The following is a 17,574-nucleotide window of genomic DNA, read 5'->3' as shown; positions in this document are numbered from 1 at the left end:
GACCATAAGCAAATCACTCTTGACATCCACATACTACCCCCACCCCCCAGTAAGGAAACCTCCTTAAAAAACTTCTCCAAAGCCAACTTCATGCTACTGAAATCAGACATGACAAACTTCATGACACCCATACAGATGGGATCTGAATGTTCGACTGCAGAATCCTACACTAAAGCACTGCACGAGCACATCCACTCGTGCATGAATCTTGCCATCCCAAATAGAGCCAAGATGCTCTCCTCCAAAAAAAGGAAGCCAGTCTGGTGATCCCCAGCTATAAACAAACTATACAACAGAAGGAAGAAACTGTTGCAAAGAAGAGGAAAATCCCAGGATGTGAAAAGCTTCCTCACCAGCCTCAATAAGAAGCTGACATCCCTCATAAAATCCTCAAAAGCTAGTTACGAAAATAATATTGCCAAAGATTCCAAAGACAACCACAAGTCATTCTATAGTTATGTCAAGAATCGAAATGGCAATGCTCAGATCTGCCCTGAGCTTCAACAGAATGGCATTAAATACACTGATCCCAAGGGTCTTGCCAATATCCTGGCAGATTGATTTAGTGCCAACTTCACCCCCCTCTCACCCCCTAAACTGCCCATCTCAGTACAAAAAGATTGCCAAATTCCGGTAATCACGGTCATACCGGTAGAACCTGCACTCTCCAATGCTAAGAATACAGCATCCATAGGACCAGATGACATCCCAGGCTGTGTACTACATGAACTACAAAAGGAACTGGCACCTCACCTAAGTGTCATGTTTAATCATAGCCTCACCTCAGGCTTCATGCCCACTGAGTGGTGCTCAGCTACAGTTATCCCATTCCACAAGGGGTGATATACCTTGGATCCCAGGAACTACTGTCTCATCAGTCTGACAAGCCTGATCTGCAAGGGCATAGAATGCGTTATCATGGAACTTATAAACAAAGACATTGGCAACCTTCAAACACTGGACTCCACCCAGTTTGGGTTTGTGAAGGGCCGATCTTGTCTCCTGAATCTGACTGACTTAATCAAATCAGTCTCCAGAGCTGTGGACGAGGGTAAGGTGGTCCTATTTGGACCTTGCCAAGGCCTTTGACACCATCCCCCACTCTGGAGTCATAGATAAACTTACTAAGCTGGGCATAAATCCCTACATCACTCGATGGGTTGCCAACTGGCTTACTAACAGAACCCAGACTGAAAAGTAGCCAACTCCAAATCCATCTCCAGACAAGTGACAAGTGGAGTACCTCAGGGTTCAGTCCTGGGACCACTCTTATTTGGCATCTGCTTCTCTGAAGTACAGGCCAACACTAAGGGACTCTGGCTAACAAAGTTCGCAGATGACTGCAAACTGGGAGTCATTATTGAATCCCCAAATTATGTGGATATCCTACAAAAGAGCCTTACAGAAACAGATGCCTGGTGCCAGAGCCATGGGCTCAAGCTTAATGACAAGAAATGTTTAGTTATCCCCTTTGGAAAAAAACATGTACCCATGAATTACCACATAGGTGTCAGTACACTAAACATTGAAAGTGTGATGAGAGACTTAGGGACACAGGTGGACATTGGTCTCAATTTTGATAACCACATCGTCACAACAGTCAGGAAATCCTTCTATGTGGCACACTAAGGGCTTTTCATCCAGGAAAAAAGGAGGTCATTGTCCCACTGTACTCATCACTCATTAGACCCATTATAGAGTATAATGCCCTGTTTGGTATGTACCTCACAAGACATCTGCAACAGCTGGAAGGGCCACAAAAATACCTCACTAAAAGAATCACAGGCCTAAAGCAGATGCCATATGCTGACCATCTAAAAAAACACCCTGTGGCATATCATCTACTCAGAGGTGATCTCTGCTTAACATACATGGCCATGTAAACCCTGAGCTGCTGGACATGCTCCACTTAAAGAAATCCCAATCCCTCAGAGCCATATGCTCCAGGGATCTAAACCTTGGCATCACAATGAACAAAACATGCTGGAGGGATAGGTTCCTGACCAAGAGATTCCACACACTCTGGAATAGACTGCCCATACATGTCAAGCAGAGCACCTCCTTGGCCTTCTTCAAAAGGAACCTTGATGATTGGATGGGAGATAGGAAATTCGCCCCGGGGATCATGTCAGTTGCCCTGCTAGACAGGGGTCCAGAGAAGTAAATATTGTGGGAATAAATATCCAGGGAATTGTTATGGCTAGGCTTGTATAGGCCCTAAAGCCGATAGCCTAGTGCCAACCTATGAACCTATGAAACTATGAATAAAAGGACTTGCAGACACAGGCCAACTACATATTTGTATAAGGTTCTAGACCTACAGTGTGAGTGGTGTTGTTATATGCATTGTATACCACTAGTGTTACAGGGTTTGTGTGCACATACTAGTTTAGCATGGAATACAGTCTGTCTGCATACCTCTCAACTGTGGGCCTATCCACACGATGACCAGATGATTCGCTGTTATGTTTTGTCTGTCCACCACACAGGTCTTTTCTCAAATATATCACTGCCATTTTGTCTGTTGAGTGATATCAGTACATGGCTACATCCATTTGTGTTTTTGACTTCATATTTCTGACTAAGGGTATGTTGCAAACAGTCCTGTAACATCAGCAACTTTCTCAGTGTATAACAACAATATTACAAATATAGCTCTGTGTTCCAGCCTCTGTCATCCACCTATATACAAGGCTTTGTTCATATGTCATGCAGTAAGAGGTTAAGTAGTGGCCTATGATTATGTCATGCTGCCATTCCTGTCATCATTCCAGTGATGTTGTGGTCCCCACACATATTGTGGGGTAGTGTCCATATATATGTGGGCTACAGCTGGGTAAAACATGTGTTCCCTTGTGCAGTCCAGAGGTCAGTGTATGGCCTAGTGCTTACTGTCATACAGACTGTTCTGTTTGTCAGTATGATAGTGATTTAAGTTAAACATTGTTATGTAACAGATACATCTTCATTGTAACAACATAATTCTTTTCCCCTGGGGGTTGAGTACAGAGTGAAATTGGGGGCTGCTGAACTATATCTGCATTACTTACTGTTGATTGATTATCTTCTGGCCCAGTGTTTCTTTACTTTTGTACCACATGAAGGCCTTGGCCTGGACAGCAATATGTTATGCTTTCGGATTACTGTATAAAATGATTTGTTTGAGTGTTGCATTACTCAGTTAGTATGTATTTCAAACACCTAAAAGCTATATGACATGGCATATACAACTGTAATATTACACAAATAAACATTTATTTTGCATGCAAACATATGTGTGGTGCCATATCCTTTGACTTCTCTGTTGGTATATGTTTCATGCAATAATTGTCTTTTGTATGAGAGAATCATACACTGTCCATTTTTAAAGGTAGCAACTGTAAGAATACTGGCTGTTCAATATGCTGTGCACCCTCTAAATATGTATTTTCCTATACATATGTATACAAAGTAATATATGTATATGTGTGTGTATGTGTATATATATATATTTATTTATTTATTTATTTTATTTATTTAACATTTGTTGACCGGGAATGTCCGACTAGGTTCCACAGAGCCTGTTTTCAGCGGAGGCCCGGGAGAAACGCCCAGATGCATGTCTTTGGAATGTGGGAGCCACACAGAAGGCACCCTAGCTGAGAATCGAACCGGAGAACCTCTTGCTGTTTAACGCTGCACCACTGTGTATATATATATATGTGTGTGTGTGTGTGTGTGTGTGTGTGTGTGTGTGTGTGTGTGTGTGTGTGTGTGTGTGTGTGTGTGCATGTGCGTGTGTGTGTGTGTGTGTGTGTGTGTGTGTGTGTGTGTGTGTGTGTGTGTGCATGTGTGCGTGTGTGTGTGTGTGTGTGTGTGTATGTATCACTGGAATGTTTATTGCTTCCACATTGTACATTCCCTATGGTAGCCAGACTGTACTACATGATATGTTATTGATACCATCCTGACATCGTACAGGTGGGATGGATTACTGTTAACTTCTTGTGGCTAAATTGTGTAGGGTCCTGGGTATGGGACTTGCAAGTGTTGGTATTGTGTTGCAAGGCAGATCTGTTTGGCCTGGGGGAGGTGATGATATCAATAATTACAGGAGGTACTTAGATTGGGCCCCTCACCCCCATTAATGTTGCCTTTCGTCATATATGTATTTGTTGCATTCTCTTTTCTCTCTCTCTCTCTCTCTCTCTATATATATATATATATATATATATATATATATATATATATGTATGTATATATATATATATATATATATATATATATATATATATATATATATACATGTAGATATATATATATATATATATGTATATATATATATATATATATATATATATATATATATATATATATATATAGATGTATTTATTTATTTATTTATTTATTTTACATTTGTTGACCGAGCTAGTCCAGCTGGATATATGTCCATTTTCAGTGGAGGCCCGGGGAGAAAAGCTCCACAAATTACAACAACATAAAAGGTCAAGACAAAGACAATAACAGTATAATTTGGTACATAAGAAGTTTTAACAATTATAGTACAAGCCTAAGATTATATATTTTATATTTCAGTAGGAAAAAGGAAAAATGTATCTAAGAATAGATGAATAAGACTAAAACATTTGTATTAGAAATGGTGTAGTACAAATCTTTATAACATATTACAAAATTAGATACACCTAGTAATTTATGATAAGAGATACTAAGGTCTCACAAAAACCTAAGAAAGAAAAACACTAGAGATCAATAGATAGAGTACAGAAGAACAGCAAACAAGGATGGATTTCTAGTGTTATTTAACACATAGGTTGTGATACTATATGAAGGTGTTTGATCATTCCACAGTATATACATATTTACATGAGAAAAAATCCTAAGGAAGGTTAAGCTCACTAAAAATTAGTGAGACAACACAAGATCATGATCATGGGAGGCTAGGAATTGTGGGAGTTTAGTTAATAGTTAGGTACTTAGTCTGGGTTAACACAGGGGCATAGCCAGTGTAATTTGAGGTAGGGTTTAAGCTTGCTTTTAAATAAGCTGACAGAGGATATTGAGGTTAGCTGGCTTGGGAGGATGTTCCAGGCTTTACCTACTGTATGTAAGAACAAGGTGTCACCAGCTAAGTTGTTGGATTTTGATATTTGTACAAGTAGGTTATTAGCTGAGCGTAAGGTCTTGAGGTTATTATAAGGGATGACTAGGGATGTAAGTATGGGTGCATTTTGAGGTAAATACAGGATCTTATGGGCTACTATTAATTGATTGAAAAGTATTAAATTTGGCAGCTCTAACCATCCTAACTGATTCAGATTGATACAGTGATGAGTTCTATAGGAGGACCCAGCTGCAAATCTGGCAATATTGTTGTAGGAGGATGTAAGTTTACTCAGATTACTTCTACATATTTTGGTATAGATAGGGGAGGCATAGAGCAAGGTAGAGATGAGGTGGGTACGAGCAATAGTAACCCTGGCTGGAGGTGTAAGAAAGGGTTTTATTCTATAGAGGGAACCTAGTTTCTTGTTTACTATTTTTATGGTGTTATTAATGTGAGGTTCAAAGAACAAGTTGTTAACTATTAGTACCCCGAGTAGTTTGGTGGTTGGTTCAGGAGATATTATAGTTCCATCATTTGAAGTAATAGTAAAGTTAAGTGGGGAGGTTCTGTGGGTGGGGTAAATAGTAGCATTTTTGTTTTTGGGGTTAAGGATAAGACGTCTTTGTAGGAGCCAGTTTTCAACTGTACTAAAGGTCATTTGGGTTAGTGACTGAAGTTCTGATTGAGAAGCAGCGCATATGAGTGTGGAGTCGTCAGCGTATTGGATACTGTCAGCTTGAGGAATTACAGAATGAAGGTCATTTGTAAAGATGGAGAAGAGTAATGGGCCTAATATAGATCCTTGCGGGACCCCTAGAGTGACTGGGACGTGGGAAGATAAAGTATTTTCCCATAGTACAGCCTGTTGCCTATTATGTAGGTATGATTGGAACCACTGTATAGTATGGTTGTCCAATGACAGGTTTTTGAGTGTGTCTATAAGGAGGTGGTGATTCACCATGTCAAATGCTTTGGACAGGTCAATAAAAACAGCTGAGGATAGAGTATCAATATTACGATTACTGTTAATATGGTTAGTGAAGGATAAGAAAGCAGAGGTGGTGCTATGAAATGGTCTAAAGCCATGTTGACAGGGTGCTAATAAATTGTGATCGAGTAGGTAGGTTAACAGTTGTATGTGTATACATTTCTCCATTATTTTTGCCAAAGGAGATAGAACAGCTATGGGCCTATAATTGGACAACTCTTTGGAGTTACCGCCCTTATGCAGGGGAATTATGTGAGAGACTTTCCAGATTAGGGGAATAGATCCTTCAGAAATAGTTCTGTTAATGAGGATGGATATGGGGTAGGCTATGACTTTAGCAGCTTTTTACAGGTATTCTGCAGGTAATTTATCAGCGGAGAGAGTAGTGGGTTTAAGTTTCTGTATGAGGTTACAGATAAGTGAAGTGGGCACTGGCTGAAAATGAAATTGATGAGAATTATTAGTAAAGGTTGTGGCAGAGCCTGGGGTGCTAGGGGATAGCTGGTTGGCTAGGGATTGTATGGTTTCAGTGAAAAAAGTATTAAATGAGTCAGCTATTTGGATGGGATTGTTGTGATCAGAGTCAGAGGGAGAGGGAGTACTTGAGCATCCAGGGTGTAGGAGGTTATTGATACCTCGCCAGAATTTTTGGGGAATTATTTTGGTTGGTTTGTTGTAGTTAATAGTAGTAGTAGTTTCTTTTATCGGCTAATATGGCTTTTTTTTTCATTTCTTAGCTGTCTGAATTGCAGGTGGTCTGAGGAGCTTTTTGTTGAGCGCCATTTGGCCCATTGTTTATTTCTTTGGAGGATTTTTTGTTTGGTCATTTTGGTGAGCCATGGTGCCGGTTTGGTTCTAATTCTAACTTTGCGTAATGGGGCATGGCTGTCTAAAATGGTTAGAAATTTAGAGTTAAAGTATTTCACGGCATTATCTATTGGGAGGTATTTCAGGGGTGACCAGTCACAGGTGACTAGTTCAGCTTGAAAGTGAGCAGGGTTAAAATATTTGGTAGTGCGAATAGTTCTACAGATGGTAGAGTTTAGGATGACAGTTTTGTTCTGATTAAATAGGTAAGCAAGTGATCACTTATGTCCTCAGGGAGGGTGCCTGTTTTATAGTTTAGTTGGGGGGTATTAGTGAGTATCCAGTCAAGGGTACTAGTTTTGTTGTTAGTTTTATTGGTGCGGGTTGGGGATGTTATAGTTTGGGTAAAACCATATAAGTTGATATGAGTAGAAGGCTGCTCAGATATACAAGAGTTCCAGTTAATGTTAAAATCTCCAAGTATAATGGTTTCTTGGGGGTAGTTACTTGAGATAAAATACACATATATCTACATATATAAATACATTTCCTGTACTGTTGCATAACTGTGCTGGATAATATGTTTGTGAAAACATCAGCATTATGTATACCTGACATGGCTTAGTGGCAAATTGCTTTGGCTGTGGTGTACAGGGTCCTGGGCTTGAAACTTGCAAAGTGTTGCTTGTTTTGTTGCTGGGCAGAACAAGGGCTGTTAGATACAGAGTGATTAAGGCATGTTTAAGCAGTTGTAAGTGGGTTTGCATAATGGTAAGCAATACTAACTTCAGGTTAAATATTTTTACACTCAGTTAGCCTCTAAATTGCTTATCCTGTGTAGGCATAGCTTACCCCCAGCAAACAGGATTAAACCCACTTACTGCTACTTAAAAGTGCTTACTTCCACTTACCCCTGCACTAATTTCTTTAAAGGAAAAGAAAAAGGTTGATAAAAAAGTGGTGAAAAAGGGCCACAAAAAGGGAAAGACAGTAGGGAAAATAGCTAGGGATGTGCAGGATGGGGGTAGGGAAGGTCCGTAGCTGCCCATTTCTTCTACAGCAACAGCTGTGCATATACACTGATTTAGAAGTAGATTAGGACACTCATACCCCTGAGGGAGGGGTGAGGACAACACTAATATGTTATGAAGCCAATTAGACCAGATTACATGTATCCAGTGGATACGTGTGCGAGGACCACTATGTATGGGGGCAAAATATTTTTTTGGGAATAGATTGCCCTTTTTTTAAAGTGAGATTGGAATGTTGGGGATGGATAGTAGGTATATTTGGGGAGGTAGATTGAGTAGGATGATGGACAAGACAGAGAAGACAGCATACAGGGGCAGTATATGACACATGTGGGGGGGGGTAAACACCTTGGATGGGGAGGGGTGTTTTGAAGTCAGAAGCCTATGAGCCCCAAAATGGAAACAGTGGGTCTGAGGTCACCACCAATGGGCAGTCACCATTGCACCTTCATGGCCCCAAAGGTGGCTGTGTTGCGGGCTGTGTAGGAAGGGCAGGCTGACCCTCTAGATGCACCACACGTGCCTCAAGCTGGCGTAGCTGATCTCCGAACTCCCTGCAGAGCTCTCCATGCACCAGACCTTGGATCTGACAATGGGAGGCAGTTTGCTGTCCGTGCCTGCTCCCGGGGGGGGGCGAGCCCCATCCCCTGAGGAAGTTCCACCCAAAGGTGGTGCAGGACCAGCAGTCGAGGAGGTCCTGTGGTGGGCCTCAAATATTCTGGTGCCTGGTGCCATGGCCAGATGAGATGGGAGAGTTGGGTCCACTGGGACTGGCCTTCCCAAACATGCTATGGTGTTTCAATTTTAAAACATTTGTGGGTTAGTAATAGTCAACACATTCCAGGATTAGGTATAACAGCATGCATAGATGTTCCCATTAACCCAAAACACCAGATATGGAACAGTTGCATAGCAAACAGAACACATGCATATACGGAACCACAGTGGCCATTACAACAGCATGCAGGTACATTGATAGCAGCATGCCACCAATGTGGGAGTATTTCAACATGGCACATGCATAGACTCACATTTCAATATTTATCTAACAATAGGACATATGTCCCAAAAGTAGATTTAATTGTACACATACCCATTGAGATGTGAATTTAGATTATTGTTGCAGATATGGTGGTGGGGGAGAGAAAGATGTTAATTAACAACTTGTATATCCCTGTAGTTCTCAAAACTTTCTTAGTCAGTGCTGTAATCTGTACCTTACAGGTATTATTACACTATCCTATGGCCTTAGTTTGGATAGTGGTATGTTTGTAGACAACTATATACGTGAACTGTGTTTTACCTGCAGTGCACAACTCTTACCTGGTATACCTGTGGAGGTGTTTGCTAAAACTACCTGACTGCTTCTATGCATATTCCCAGCTTCCAGGATGATGTATGCATGTACCTCTCAATTTCTTATTGCACACACTATGAGCAAGTATTGACAACATGCAGGTGAAACTGGGACATATTTTGACTATTGCCCTCATAAATCTTTGGTAAGTTGCTACAATGACAGGTTTGTTTTCATATACATTTTCTGAATATTTACAAGTCTGACAGTCAGTTATATGTCATTAAATGCTGCCTAAATGTCAGAGATCATCACACTGATTTGCCAGGGGGACAGGGTAACAGGCAGCGGATATGGGCCAATTATCTGAACATTCTGGACAAATCTGTACAGTTGAGGGGTATAATTCTGCATGCAGCTTACTACCACTCCCAGGATTCCGACCATGGCTGTGTCTGCTAAAAATAAAACAGTGTACATCATAGTTGAGTGTGCTATATAGATATTGCTGTGTATCTCTTCTCTGATTTCTATATATAAGTCTCCCATGGTTTTGCAATCTGACCTTGTAATTACAACACTCATACAGGGTTTCCTAGACAGTTTTATTATGTAGCACGGTGTGGATGACAGTGATGAGTAATACCTTATTATTCAGAGAAACTGCAAAACTAACAATGCCATACAATACCAGACTAAATAGTACCAGTCCAGGATTTCAATCCTTTATTTCTAGGCACAGTTTTCATATCTGACAGTCCTGTGGAGGGAATGTTTGTTAACACTACCTGAATGTTGCCACACATATTACCAGATTCCACGTTATTATTATTATGCACATATGTCTCACTCTGTTACTGCACACACTCTGGTCATAGCTTCACAACATTGGGGAGGAGATGGGACATACTTTGCATATTAATAATATTTTAGTGAGTTGCTAGAGTGACAGGTTTGTTCTTATAGATATATTTCTGACAGTTATGATGTCTGACAATCAGTTGTATGTCATTATTTGCTGACTAAACTTCTGGGATCATCCCACTGATTTGCCAGGGGGACAGGGTGACAGGCAGGAAAATTAAGCCAATTATCTGAACTTTCTGACAATATCTGTACAGTTGAGGGTTATGAGTCTGCATACACCTTACTACTACTCCCAGGATTTGAACCATGGCTGTGTGTGCTAAAATTACAACAGTTTATATCTTAGTTGAGTGTGCTATTTGGTTTATGGTGTCAAACTTGTTACTCTTTTCTATCTAAGTCTCTCTCGGTTGTACAATATGACCTTGTAATTACAACAGTCATATACAGACATTCCTACACATTTTATTTATGTAGCACAGTGTGGGTAACAGTGCTTAATACAACAGTACTATTAAGAGAATGCAACACTACGTTACCATATGATACCAGAGTAAACACAAGCAGTCCAGGAGTTAGACTTTTATTGCCAGGCTGTTACCCTTTTATTTACATACAACCTATATGATACTCCTCCTGCCATATTGCCTGGTTTATTCAGTACATTCCATACACAATGCAGGTTTTATACTGGCAATGGCTAGGCTTACTTAGACCCTTGGGCCGACAGCCTAGTACCTACCTATGAACTATAAAAATCTTGATACGTGGATGGGAAATAGGAAATACACCCTGGGGATCACTTCTGTGGCTCTGCTCGACAGGGGCACAGGAAAATAACTTTCTTGGGTGGTGTAAGCTAGAGAACCTTGTTGGCTAGGCTTACATAGGCCCTTAGGGTGATAGCCTAGTACCTACCTATGAACCTATAAAAATTAACTTTCTACTACTTTAAAATTTATTCCTTATGACAGTACATGCAGGATTATTACTAACCTGCCTCATGATGCAGCCTATGCAGCGTGCAGGCATGGGCTTCCTGATTCACAGCCCGCTTTGTTGCCACTGTAAGATACAAAAGAAGAATATTTAGCCATACCTACCCATAATATACATGAGCTGGCAATTATTAAACAGGTAGTGGAATGATACTTACACACGGCTGGGACATCACCCCTCTGCCTAGCTTCTTGGATCCACTGATCCAAGAGCTCCCTCTTCCTCAGTTTCAGGTCAGCATAGTGATGCCTGACCCACTCACCAGTTCGAGGGATGCCAGTGGCACTGGTGAGGTCACGGGTGAGACGGTCCCAGATTTCCGCTTTATATTGGGAACCCTGGTACTAGCCCTGCAGCAGTCTCTCTTCATTGCCTTTTACAAGGAGTCCTGCCATGACTTTGGACTCCTAGATGCCCCAGCACTGCACTCGGAAGCGCAGTCCTTCTCCCACACCTGCCATAGTGCCTACAGGAAGAAGTTGCAACCAGTTATGAGATGTATTCCCACCCGTGGGGTTTAAATAGGGCAGATTTCCTGCACTTTGCTGTGATTGGATGGTTTTGAAAATGCTAAGCTATGGGCAAACCTGCTTACCTAAGGCTGGCATTGCTTAAAGCGGTATACCAATGGTCAAATTGAATTAGCTGGGATACGCATTACTTACAGCTAGTAAGCAGAAGTGTGCAGTGCTGCTGTTTGGCATTGATTTATCATTCATTACATGTTATATATTTGTTTAGTATCTGTGATTCATATGCACATACACTGTATGGGGTACTTTGTGTTTACTGGAGGATTTCACCACTTTATTACAATGACACCTCACATCTGGACTTAATACAGTACTCCAGTTCACATATAAATGTTATGTAGCAGGTTATACAACAGAAAACTGTTTATAGATTAATTTCACATGTAAATTGTGATTTTGCTATAGTGAGGGCCTGTTTGGGTATACCTCAACTATATGTACATCTGTGGTGGCTTACTGGTTAATTCCTGTGACTATAGTGTACAGAGTCCTGGGTTCAAGAACTGCAAGGTCTGTTTACTTTGTTGCTGGGCAGAGCAGGGGCTGTTGGATACAGAGTGATTAAGGCACTTTTAAGCATTTGTAAGTGGGTTTGCATGACAGTAAGCAATGCTAACTTCCGGTTAAATATGCTTACAGAGAGTTAGCCTCGAAATTGCTTAAATTGTGTGCACATTGCTTACCCCCATGCAAACTGGCTTAAACCCACTTACTACTGCTTAAATGAGCTTACTCATGCTTACCCCCATGCTAATTTAGAAAGAAATAAAACATGGGTCTTGGTAAAGTGGTAAATTTGGATACTCTATAGATTTATCATTCATTACACATTATAACTTCATTTGGTATCCCTGATTTATATGTACATGTACTGTATGGAGCACTTGTGTTTATCTGTGGATTATTACAATGACACCTCACATCCAAAAGTAATGCACTCCTCCAGTTCACAAATATATGTTATTTAGAAGGTTACACAGCAGGGTGGCCACGGTGGTGCAGCGGTTAGCATTGCCACCTCACAGCAAGAGGTTCTCCAGTTTGATCTTCGCCTGGGGTGCCTTCTGTGGAGAGTCTGCATGTCCTCCCTGTGGTTGTGTGGGTTTCCTCCAGCTGCTCCAGTTTCCTCCCACATCCCAAAGACATGCTTTAGGTGGATTGGACACTGTAAATTGGCCCTAGGTCTGAATGCGTTCATGTGTGTGCCTCCTGTGGAAGGTTGGGCACCAGGGTGGCAACTCGACACTGTAAAACTCCACTGCCAATCATGAGCAGACAGGTGATCTGCTGTGGCAACCCCTAATTGGGAAAAGCAAGAAGAAGTAGGTTATACAGCAAAAAAAATTCATATAATGATTTCACATGGAAAATGAAATTTACTACAGTGAAGATCGAATCGAGAATGACTGCTCACAAAGCAAGCACTCTGACCACTTCACTATTGCAGTCCAGTTTCAACTGAATGTATTTTGCTATTTATCTTCTTGTGCTATTTAAGCTACTGTATGCATAGCTAAGCAATGGGCAAACCTGCACACCTATGGTTAAATTTCATCAGTTTAATAAAAAAATAATTTCTCTACTGTTATTTTCTCTAGGAAGGGACAGATTACACTTATTGCTGTGGATTCCTGCATGCATCTGCACATTTGGCAGACATCCTACCAACCCCCCATACCTCTCAACCTCTTCATGCAAAATATCAGGAGAAAGCTTGACAAAATGAGGTACAACTAAGAACATATTTTAAATATTTCTCTTATAAGTTATGTATGTTGCTAGTGTAACAGGATTTGTTTTACACTAACGTTTCTGACCAATTTGGTGTCTGTAACTCAGATGTAGGCCATTATTTATCTGATTCAATCCTGACATCATCCCAGTGATTTCCCAGGACAAATGGTGTACAGGCTGACTGTATAGATGAAAAATCTGGACATTCTGTGAAGATTTGTACAGTTGGGAGGTATGCAACCCCCTATGAGTGTTCTCGCTGATTGTAATTACCGAACAGCACTTCTTGAGTGCAGGGCTATGTGTATTGTGAGAGCTCTGCTCTCAGACACCCCCCCCTGCACTTGTCCCATGCTCCATGTCCTTTTAGGAGCAGAGGCAGCGAGCCTTCATTACTATGCATGGCACGCTGCCGTGCTGCTCTTAAATGGTCATTTCCATGTAGGAATAAGCTATTCCTGCACAGAACCTTACTGAATCCCGGGGATTGTCTGATTCAGACTGATGAAGTCAAGCAAAACACAATCATGTGAACAAAGGTACACAGCTGGGTGAATATGCAGAGGTACTAAAGGTAAACAAATGTTCAACATTTGATAAATGAATACTAGAACAGACGTTTCATCTTGTATTCATCATCTACTGCAATGCAATACATTGCAATTTGGCAAAGCGCAACAATAATCAGAGCTGATAAATATTAGCACATGTGTTAACTGTAAGACGTCTACAGAGTATATATGAGGCAAATGTAATATGCTTAGGTACCAGAAGAAATGATCAGAAACAAGAAGGAGAGTATGTTCTTCCTCCCATGTGAGTAGTCAAATCAGTTTAATATCAATGAAGTTTATAACTGGAACAGGCACCACATCTCAGGTCTATCAGCAAAAGGCAGAGCAGGGAGGTCTCTTATTTTAAAATAGTCTTGGACTAAAGAGTATGGCAACTCCATTAAGTTCTTTCCTTCATGAGTATGGCCTTACAATATCATTAGCCTTAATGTCTAATGAAGGGGTTTATTCCTTTTGTAAGCCAGTCATACAGATGAGCTGTGGCATTATTACTACCACTGATAGACTTATTGTTATTATTGTTGTTATCACCACAATCATCTTAATAATCAGATTTAAAGATCTAACCATGGCAACTACAACAGAATCATGAAAGCATTCATGTGTTGTTTTTATTTTATATCTCCAAGAAACAGGAATTACGCAGACACAGCTATTTTTTGTATAGTGCCTTGAATTAACACTTACTTGGATAGCGATATTGTTCAGTGTCTGTTATCTGTGTAAAAATATATACATCTACTAGACACATATATTTGACAGTATTTTGCATATCCTGACTTTAGCAGTGGTAGAGGTGTACTTGGGGGAGGTTCCTTGCAATAGCATTATAGCAACTTTATATTACGATGGTATTAAAATGCTTATTCTAATAATGACGGTCTAATCTCAGTTTTTGTTAAGATTGTTTTTAAATTATTGTCTGATGTGGCTCTATTAGCAATTTTTCCTGCAAAAAGACTTATTTAGAATATGTTAACTTCCATAAAAATTACTAAAGTTTCTCCTGCAGTAAGGAAAAAAGAGAGTTTTTGCTGTTAAAAAAAAAAAAAAAAAGATATATATATATATATATATATATATATATATATATATATATATACACACATATATATAGATGGGTCTACTACGGTTGATTGAAAACTCACTTGACTGAAAATGAAATTACTAGGACCACTTCACTGAAAGCTCAATTCACTGAAAACTCATTTCTTTGAAACTCATTTCATTGAAAGTTATAAATGGCCTTTTCCCCACTGTAGTGCGACCCTGGAGTTAGTATATAAAGTAAGAGGGGGTGGGGGGCACAGCCCCCCACATTGGGGGTGGGCGTAGCCCCCCACATATTATAAACATTTTAAACTATACACAGTGATACTTACAAGTGCAATTAATAACTGTTTCCAAAAGAGAATATATAACTAAGATATGTGGGGGACTGTGCCCCCCACACCCCCTCTTACTTTATATACTAACTCCAGGGTCGCACTACAGTGAGGAAAAGGCCATTTATAACTTTTAATGAAATGAGTTTCAGTCAAGTGAGTTTTCAGTTAAGAGAGCTTTCAGTGAAGTGGTCTTAGTAATTTCATTTTCAATCAAGTGAGTTTTCAATCAACAGTAGCAGACTCATATATATATATATATATATATATATATATATATATATATATATATATATATATATATATATATATATATATATATCTACATATACAGTGTGTCATGTCAACAGTTGTTAGGGATACTTGTGTGGTATGATCTGGTATGGTAAAAAAAGGGTTTTCATATGTTAATCTGCTGTGAAAACAACATAACTATTGCTGTTAAAATCTTTATTTTCTGTTGTTTTTCCAAAGTGTTCATGTGCATCATTATTCAGAAAAGTTGAAATGTAAAATGTCATTTAAAAATGTATGTGAGTATGACAATAATGTGCTTACAAAGCAATGTTTCTTACTTCACTCATTTATATTCTTTACTCATATAAGTATTTCATTACCACGTGGCGGAAAAGAGCAGCTTGTCATCAGAGTGTATTCACTTTGAACAAGCTGTGTACCTTCTTCCATTTTATAATTACAGAAAACACAAAATGGCAATCTGGCTTTCTGCCTGATGAAGCAAAATATGTTACAGTTTACTCCTGAATGTAATTATTTTGCATCCATTGATTAAAAGAGCTCCATGCATTGAAAAAGAAGTGCATTGTTTCTTTTCAACCAAATATTCAGCTATAGTGCTACAGTAATTTTCTATGCATCCACAGCAGCATGGGTGTCATATAATACACATGCACAAGTCATATAAGTTTTGTCATAGAGTAGAAACATCTCAAAATGTACAGGACATTCCTACAAATATAAAGGACTAAGAATACATTGGTTTTAAGACTGTTCAGTCTCATCATCAGGTTTCAGAAAATAAGATACAAAATATTAGACATTTTAACATCTTCATGCATTTTCCCCAAATAATGCCATAAAATTCTTAAACGTTTAACAAGTCTGCAAGCTGTCAGTTATCTGTCAAGCTGCATTAATTTAAAACAGATACCCTTTTCACTTTCAGATATACATTGCACTGAGTCCTAAATACAGTCTGGAACTGTTACTAATTTATATTTTCTAAATTGTGCCAGTGCATTATGTACTAATTATTTTCTGCTCTATTTTGCTGAATTACCAGCATCATGCCAGAACTATAATTGCTGCTCCCAGGATAATCATGGAAATAAGATCTTATCTATGCAATGATGTTTTCATTAGTAACATTTCTAAATAAATAATGTCATTATAATTAAAATTAGAGCTCAGGGTCATAAAGTCATTTTCTCATCTGCACACACGAGAATTTCTTCTTATGCTGAATTTATGATCATTTAATAAATGTTGCAGTTGTTTCCAATAGGATGCATTTAAAATGATAGTGTTTAGTTCAAAGCTCTTGCTAGAGAAAATTAACCATGACTGTAGCATCCAATTTTGAAACACATCTGAAACTGCAGAAAATTGAAGATAATAAACATCATTATAAAATCTGAAATGTAAATAGCAAACAACCGAAGACAAAACAAAATAGCATGGAGACAAAGTGGCAGACCAACATGTTGTGATTATAATGAAGGAAATTATCAAAATGAAACCTTTTGGCATTAACAAATGGAAATAAACAGGCAATGAAAAATATATAACAGTAAATGGGAAGGCTGGTTAAATTTTCTTTAAAGGGAAAGGGTGGAGAAGGAGCTAGGAATATGCTGAAAAATGGCAAACTGGATAATATAAATTCACTTCTCATCCTTCAGCCATTCCATGTGTGGAGTTTGCATGTTGTCACTTTGTGTCTGTGAGGTTCCTGCCACCTCCCAAAAATATCCTGGGTGTTTCTACTGCAAACTCACATGAAATTGTATGGAGTCATTAGCAGCAGCACAGACTTTATGTGGCAGCTATTCACTAGATAGAAGAATACAGATCATAAACTACACACCACATCAGAAGTAACCATCTGATGGTATAAAACAGGTTCTAGGTGATTTGCCAGTGATGTGTGTTGAGAACCTGGTCTACTCTGACCTATGCCAGGGTAAAAATGCTAATTATGGGAGGAGATCTATGCAACTCTATTAGCCAGTAG

The sequence above is a fragment of the Protopterus annectens genome, chromosome 2.part2 (assembly GCF_019279795.1).
Source record: "Protopterus annectens isolate FY-2018-M chromosome 2.part2, PAN1.0, whole genome shotgun sequence".
In the NCBI taxonomy this organism is placed as follows: domain Eukaryota; kingdom Metazoa; phylum Chordata; order Ceratodontiformes; family Protopteridae; genus Protopterus; species Protopterus annectens.
The sequence above is the reverse complement of the archived record's forward strand: the minus strand, read 5'-3'. Positions refer to the sequence as shown.